Source organism: Maylandia zebra, linkage group LG3, assembly GCF_041146795.1.
Source record: "Maylandia zebra isolate NMK-2024a linkage group LG3, Mzebra_GT3a, whole genome shotgun sequence".
Taxonomy (NCBI): domain Eukaryota; kingdom Metazoa; phylum Chordata; class Actinopteri; order Cichliformes; family Cichlidae; genus Maylandia; species Maylandia zebra.
The window spans coordinates 15,736,001-15,744,581 of record NC_135169.1 but is presented as its reverse complement, the minus strand read 5'-3'; the positions used below and the strand labels follow the sequence as shown (position 1 = coordinate 15,744,581).

The following is an 8,581-nucleotide window of genomic DNA, read 5'->3' as shown; positions in this document are numbered from 1 at the left end:
ATAGATTACGTTTTTGTTAGTCCTTCCTTAATTTCAGGTGATACGTCTATTTCTATTCAGCCAATCTTGATATCGGATCATTCAGCTTTGTTATGCTCTGTCGATCTGCCCAATTTAAAGAATAGGGCCCCCAGGTGGCGCTTTAATACGTCCCTGTTAACTAACTCTGCCTTTCTCAGCCTGCTTAAGCTCCAGCTGAAGGAATTTTTAGATATCAACGCTAATGAGGATATCGACCCACAAGTCTTATGGGAGACTACAAAATGTTTCATTCGTGGCTTTTCCATCTCATTCTCCTCCATGTTGGCAAAAACAAAACTTGCTCAGGTGTCCAATCTAGAAAATCAGATGGAATCTTTACAGAATCTGCAAAAACTTAGTCGGTCGGACGATCAGTCTACACTCCTAGCTTCACTAAAAGAAGAATATGATGCAATAACCTTGTCCAAAGCAGAGTTCATCTTGCATAGAACTAGACAGAAGTACTATTTTGAATCAGAGCGTCCTAGTCATTTGTTGGCACTTATGCTTAAAGAATGTGAAACAAGGGCACATATTCCAGCTATAACAGCTGCAAACGGTAAAATTACGACAAATCCTCAGTCCATTAACACCACTTTCTCGTCATTTTTTGTAAATCTGTATAAATCAGATATCAATTTTGAGGATACTATCTGTAATAGCTTCCTTGAAAATCATAGATGCCGCTAACAGCTATCAAAATCCATGTGCAGTATTTTCACTTGATGCAGAAAAAGCCTTTGATAGGCTAGAGTGGGACTATATGTGGATGGTATTGAAACACTTTGGGTTTAAGCAGAAATTTGTTGCTATGATTCAAACACTATATCACTCACCTCTTGCTAGTGTCTTAACAGGGGACCTGGTCTCTCCCCCTTTCACGCTGCAGCGTGGAACGAGGCAGGGTTGCCCTCTCTCTCCTCTCCTATTCTGCCTCTCTCTAGAGCCCCTAGCACAAGCCATCAGACAGTCCACAATTTCTCCCATAAGAATTGGTGGTCAAAATCATATCATATCTCTATATGCGGATGATATTATTCTGTTTTTGGACAACTATGAGACGTCCATCCATCCATTAATTAAAAACTTTGACCATTTCAGCTCTCTATCTGGCTACAAAATAAACTGGTCGAAATCTGCTCTGATGCCTTTGAACGTTAAAGCTACGAAAGTTTCCTTACCCGGTTGTGTTCAGATCAAAAGCACTTTTACTTATCTGGGCATTTCAATTCATAATAGTATTCCAAAGATAATCAAGGACAATTTTACTACTATGCTAAATAAGATCAAATCCGACTTTCAAAGATGGGACAATTTAAAAACTTCGCTTCAGGGTAGAATCAACACAGTAAAGATGAACATACTGCCACGGCTTAATTTCCTTTTTTTATGTTGCCACTCTCTCCTCCTCTAACTTATTTTAAAGACATACACTCTGCGGTGTCTAAATTTATTTGGAATGGCAAAAGGCCTAGGATACGTTTGTCAACATTGCAGCGGCCCAAATTGTTTGGTGGCCTGGCAGTGCCAAACTTCGAGTTTTTTTACTGGTCGTTCCAAATCAGGGCGTTTAGTACGTGGGTCAACCCAGAGGCTACTACTGCGTGGAAAATGATCGAATCCGCCAAGGCAGCACCGCATAGACTGCAAGATCTTCTGTTTGCTAATGTTCCCGCCAATACGCTCTACAACAACATCAAATTCGGACCTATTATTGCCAACTCTATACAGGTATGGAGGAAAATAGAAAGGCGGCTGGGTGCTCCAGTTAAATTTTGTAAAAGCTCACCACTCTGGCATAATTTAAAGTTACTACGTGGCAGCCGACCATTTGTTCAACCATCTTGGTTCTCACTCGGGATAAACCTTTTTGATGATCTATTCAACGCCCAAGGCTCATTTCAGGACTTAAGGACCCGTTTTTCTCTTCCTGCATCTTCTTACTTTGTGTATCTGCAGCTCAGATCAGCTTTAAAAGCATATGGTGTCCCCTGGGATTCTCCTCTTCCCTCTCATCCCATGTTGGACTGGATCCTGCCTAAATCTGGCAGACCCTCTGTTTCCAAAATCTACAACAAATTAGCCGAACATGGTGTGAAGTCCCTGCCCATTGAATCTATTTGGGTCAGGGAACTGGGAGAACTACATGTTAATATAGACTGGGATACAGTTTGGTCTAATCTGAGTTTGACTTCTAAGAACCTGGCACATCAATTAATTCATTTCAAAACCATACACAGAACATACATTACACCCTATAGGAGGTTCCAGATGAAACTACAGGCTACGTATCACTGTCACATCTGCAATGATTCATCACCTGGCACGTTTTTGCACATGTTTTGGGACTGTCCTGTGGTATCCAACTTTTGAGTCTTTGTGAACTCTGTGTTATCTGAGGTACTGGAAGTTTTTTATGTTCCCAATCCTGGTCTTTGTCTCCTTAATGATACCTCTGAAATCTCCTTAAAACAAATGCAATGCAAAATGTTGTTCGCTGGATTCACATCCGCAAAGAAGACTATTACAAAGCAATGGTTCTGTCCTGACATTTGTCTGGAATCATTCTGGAGGCGATGTCTTATCCGTGTTATTGGTTTTGAACATACCACAGCAAAATTAAATAAAGCTCGACCCACGACTATTGACGCTTGGAAAATCTTCTCATCCAGAGTTATCTCCTGGAAGAGGCAATAATTGGTTTTAATTTTGTGTTTTTGTGTCTTTTCTTTGCTGTCCCTATGCCTTGTTTGCTAATGTTTGCTTTGCTACTGCAGTTTACAGTTGTGCTGTATATGTCTGTACCCCCCCCCCCCCCACCCCGTTTTAAATCAATAAAATGTTGATCACAAAAAAAAACAGCCATAACATCACAGTCTCAGACACCCGTGCTCACTGCCGTCTTCAGTTTGCAGCAAAACAACATGGATGTCAGAGCTCTCGGAATCAGAGTGTGTGAGTAATTTCTCAATTTCCATATTTAAAAAAAATTATGCATGTAAACAAATAAGATAAATACACAGAAGTAATAAACATACATATCATATATAATAATAAATAAAATAGGTAAATGTGCAATAAATAAAAGCTTTTTTATTTGTCTTGTTAAAAATATGTCAATTTTGTTCATTTTTTACTAGGACTGCAATTTTATTAAATCGTTATTAGATGTCCTCTTTGTCATATTCTTTTAATCCACAGTAGAAAAAGGTTAAAGTTATAAATTCTGTCTAAAATGTGGTGATTTAGTTTGTTTTACTTTAAAACCAAAGTAGCCCATAGCTGTAAAAGTCTGCATCTCTTTTATCTCTTCAGTGATGACCACTATGATTCTACTGAGTGTTCAGGCTGAAAGAGTTGGTGAGTACCGGCTATGTTCTTGTTTATTTACACTTAATTTTCCATTTTGGAGGAGCAAACAATTGAATTCAATTTTTTGTATTTTACTTAGTGTTTTATTTCTTTCATCAATCAAATATAAGTAAGTTAATCAGATGCGCAAAATATCCCAGATTTTTAAAACCTTGCGTAACCTTCAGGTATTTTATCTTCCTTTTCTCTTTTAACTTTTTTTTCACATTCAACATTCACACTGCTTCAAAGAGGCGAGCCTTTTACCTTTTGAGGAAGCACCATGGATCCTTGTCTTTACTTTATTGAGCACTCTGTTGCTGTTCCTCGGAATGTACCTTGTCAACGATTGCTTGTACAGAAGTAAAGGTAATATTTTGTATATTGCTGCAAAAATTTCTGTCACAACTTCACCTACTTCAAACGTACATGGAGAGGATGAAAAACTCACAACGCAGGGACTCTAGCAAAACTTAAAATTAAAGAGGAACAACTTAATCAACTGACCAACGTGTCTAGGTCTTCATCAGGGGCATGATCCTGATGAATGCCACAAGTGTTGCTGGAGTCCCTGCATTGTGATAATTTGTACATTAAAAGCCATGAAACCTTGTGTTAATTGCTTTTGCTTTTTGCACACTCACATCATGCTTTGTTAAACCAAAAGCAATCTGGAATCATTGCACCATAAATGTTGTTAACTGAAAAATGTTTTACATTTATGTCATGCTTAATGTTGAGAAATCACAATTAATATCTTTATTTCTTTATTAAAGAGATGCTTTAGTCTGTCAATAAAACCACATAATTCAGGCTCAGCCAAGAATCAAACTGTGTCTGAACAAGAATATTGTGTCTATTAATTGTTATTATATTTGGAAAAATAAAAACAATGTATATTACAACAGAAAGAGGAAATATATTTAACCAGGCATCTTTTTATAAAATCTTTTTTAGTAATAATACCAGAGTAATAAATACATTTATAATTTATACATTCATTTATAAATAAATTAAAACAAATAATGAAACATTCTTCTTTTTTGTCTTGTTTTTCCTACATCTTTGTTAAATATGTACACATTATTTAGAATGAAACATTCACTCTAATATTTGAATGAAACTAATTAAAATAATTAAGCTCTTCAAAAACCTGAGAGACTCAAAAGAAACATATTACAAAACTTTTCAAAACTTCAGTTTTGGAAGAAATACACAAATTGCATAAAATATATATTTTTTATTTCTCAACTCTTTGATGCTAAACAAGCAACGGAAAGCTTGACTCGCTATGTAAATGAAATGTGCAATAAAACTCAAGAAGCTTTTTAGATTAGCTGATATTTATGTCATTAAGATGAAATGGCAGAAAAATGATTTTCTGATGTAAGAGTGGCATTATTTTCTTCTGATTGTCAGATTTCCCAAGATTTCAAATTAGATCTAATGAATACAGTGAAGATCAAATAGTTTTCATCATCACTGATGTTACTGTGGTTGTCTGTCCTCTCACTATGGCTGTATCTCTCCATTAGATGATGACATGTTATATTCTAGAGCCATTTGCTATACCCTAAGCGCAGGTGAGACTAAACTTAAAGGTGAGATTAATGATTCCATATGTGCTCTATTTAAATATGATAGGTTCTAAATATCAATTAAAAGTGATATTAGGAAAAGTAACAAACACTAAAGCTTGACCAGCTATGCTAATAAAATGTAGGACAACAATCAAAAAACTGTTTAGAGCAGCTGATATTAATGTCATTAAGATAAAACTGCAGAATAATAATGTTCTGATGTAAGAGTGATATATTTTTCTTCTGATTGTCAGATTTTCCTAAGATTTTAAATAAGACCTAATGAACAGTGAAGAGCAAATAGTTTTCATCGTCAATGATGTTACTGTGGTTGTCTGTCCTCTCACTATGGCTGCATCTTTCCATTAGAGGATGACATGTTATATTCTAGAGCCATTTACTACACCTTACGCCCGGGTGAGACTAAACTCAAAGGTGAGATTAACTGTAACTAATGATTCCTTGTGCATTACATTCAGATAACATGTAATATGTGATGGGTAGTAAATATTAAATACTAGCAATATTAATAAAACGTATTGTTCATGGCAAAAAATTCATGTTTGTAATGAAGATGCCCTGTGAAGTTAATTTTGGTTTGCAATACTAACAATAGCATTTTTTCTACACTTTAAAGAAAAATGAATACATTTTTGTTCTGTACTTCTTGTAAATCTAACAGGTCTCAGAAAAATAGCAGATTGAAGTCAAAATCACATCTGAGTGAAAGTGAAGACATTTATCACACATTGTTATTACAATTGAACAAGCTGTATATTATCTACTCTGCATATAACAAAACTATAAAGAACTATAAGTACCAATAAAGTTAATATGCTAACAAACGCTTCTGTCTGTTATGTACACTCAACAAAAATATAAACGCAGCACCTTTGTTACTGCTCCCATTCCCCATGGGATGGACGTAGAGACCTAAAATTCATTCCAGATACACAATATAACCATCCCTCCCAAACAGTGGTCACAAATCAGTCCAAATGTGTGGTAGTGGGCACATCTGCTATATTGAGATAATCCATCCCACCTCACAGGTGTGCCACATCAGGATGCTGATCTGACATCATGAGTAGTGCACAGGTGTACCTCAGACTGCCCACAACAAAAGGCCACCCTGGAATGTGCAGTTTTTGTCTCACAGCAAAATGCCACAGATGCCACAAGCAATGAGGGAGCGTGCAATTGGCATGCTGACAGCAGGAATGTCAACCAGATCTGTCGCCCGTGCATTGAATGTTCATTTCTCAACCATAAGCCGTCTCCACAGGCGTTTCAGAGAATATGGCAGCACATCCAACCGGCCTCACAACCGCAGACCTCGTGTAACCACACCAGCCCAGGACCTCCACATCCACCAGGTTCACCTCTAAGATCGTCTGAGACCAGCCACCCAGACAGCTGCTGGAACAATTGGTTTGCACAACCAAACAATTTCTGCACAAACTGTCAGAAACCGTCTCAGGGACGCTCAACTGCATGCCCGTCGTCCTCATCGGGGTCTTGACCTGACTCCAGCTCGTCGCCGTAACAGACTTGTGTGGGCAAATGCTCACATTCGATGGCGTCCGGCACGTTGGAGAGGTGTGCGCTTCACGGATGAATCGTGGTTCACATTGTTCAGGGCAGATGGCAGCTGAGAATGTCCCAGTTCTTGCATGGCCAGCATACTCACCGGACATGTCACCCATTGAGCATGTTCAGGATGTGCTTGACCGGCGTATACGACAGCGTGTACCAGTTCCCACGAATATCCAACAACCTCGCACAGCCATTGAAGTGGAGTGGACCAACATTCCACAGGCCACAATTGACAATCTGATAGACTCCATGCGACGATGTGTTGCACTGCATGAGGCAAATGGTGGTCACACCAGATACTGACCGGTTCTGGGTCCCCAGACCCCCAATAGCACAAAAAACTGCACATTCCAGGGTGGCCTTTTGTTGTGGGCAGTCTGAGGTACACCTGTGCACTACTCATGATGTCAGATCAGCATCCTGATGTGGCACACCTGTGAGGTGGGATGGATTATCTCAATATAGCAGATGTGCCCACTACCACACATTTGGACTGATTTGTGACCACTGTTTGGGAGGGATGGTTATATTGTGTATCTGGAATGAATTTTAGGTCTCTACGTCCATCCCATGGGGAATGGGAGCAAAAAAAAAAGTGTTGCGTTTATATTTTTGTTGAGTGTAGAATTTTAATTAAACCAGTTGTTGCTTCTGCTCATTCTGCTTGTGCATGAATGCTGTTCAAAGAAAAAGGAAAAGCTGCTGCTGCTCATTTCTTCTAAACAGCAGGTACTCACTGTGGTCAACTGCTGATGTAAATGTGTCACATTGCTTTGTTTTCCAAAAAAGATGAGCCAAATTTTTGGTAGGTGAAATACACCTGCAAAGGTTACTGAGCATGTCTCTATGTCAGGTCTAGTGCACACACTGAATAAATGGTGGCTTGTTTCATGCTGCACCAGAAACTGTTCAGTAGAGTCAAAGAAAACAAGCCATTTTAAAATGTTGTTTTAGGTCAGACTGAGTGTCTTGAGAAGTGAGAAGATTATATGATTAAGACGCTGAGAAATGGAGCTCTTTTCTACTTGAATATTTAAAATTATATCTGTCACGGACCCGGCTCTGGGGACTCGGGGGTCCGTGAGAAGTGTGTACTCTTATCGTTGTTGTTGTTGTTATTATTATTGTTATTAGTTGGTGTGTGCATGTGTCTGTAGCTGTTTTCTGTGGCCAAGTTACAGGCACCTTCAGACCTGGTGGGTCTGGTCGCATCCGAAGCCTTGCCACACACCTGCTGCTAATCTGGGCTCGTTGGGGAGCTATTTAGGAGAGCGATGGAGCTTCCTCCGACGCATGATCATTGTGTGAGACTCCATGTTAGTCTTCCAGTTTAGGTTTAGGTTTTGAGTGCATGCCTGCTATAGTTGAGTGCTGCTATTGTTTCCTGCAGGAGGAGCATGGAAAGCCAGAAGAGCAGCGAGCACGGGGAGCGCAGAAAACACAGGACCAGAGAGAACAAGACATGGATTTATTGGGAAGGAAGGCACGACATGGGAGAGCACGGGGATTTATTGTTGTTTGTTTCCTTTCACTGTAAATAAAGTGTACTGTTTGCATCACAGAGTCCTGTGTTTGGGTCCTTGCCAGGGCAAACCGTGACATATCAGTCCAAATATCAGGATAAAAATGAGCCTTCATGTACTCAGTCATTCTACTTTTAAATACTCTAGGAACAACAAGTAGGCCTGCAGTGCGAGAGCAGAGTGCTCTAATAGGGTGATATGATTCTACAAGGTCATTAATATAAGATGGGGCCTGATTATTTAAGACCTTAAAATGGCTACTCAATCCACATTTCCTTTTGGAAATGTCACGAACTGGGTGTGCGACCCAGTATTTGTGTTTTCAGATCTTGATTTGATATTTGATGATTGTTATTCCTGTTTGTTTTAATCTTTCGTTTGTGTTTAGTGATCTTAGTTCCTTTCTTTGTCTTTTTCTTAGTCTGTGGTTAGCCTCAGTTCCCATGTTTTCTCTGTGCCTGTCCTGTCTCATGTCTAGTCACCCTTGTGCCTATGTTCCCTCTGTTCCAG

The 8,581-nt window shown here is 39.1% G+C and overlaps 1 long non-coding RNA gene across 1 annotated transcript; it reads left to right on the top strand.

Moving 5' to 3' along the window:
- Positions 1 to 3,336: 3,336 nt before the first annotated feature.
- LOC143416987 (uncharacterized) lies at positions 3,337 to 5,772 on the top strand. Its single transcript, XR_013097224.1, has 4 exons — positions 3,337 to 3,381; positions 4,908 to 4,973; positions 5,322 to 5,387; positions 5,635 to 5,772. It is a non-coding gene; the product is annotated as an uncharacterized LOC143416987 (long non-coding RNA).
- Positions 5,773 to 8,581: the final 2,809 nt, after the last annotated feature.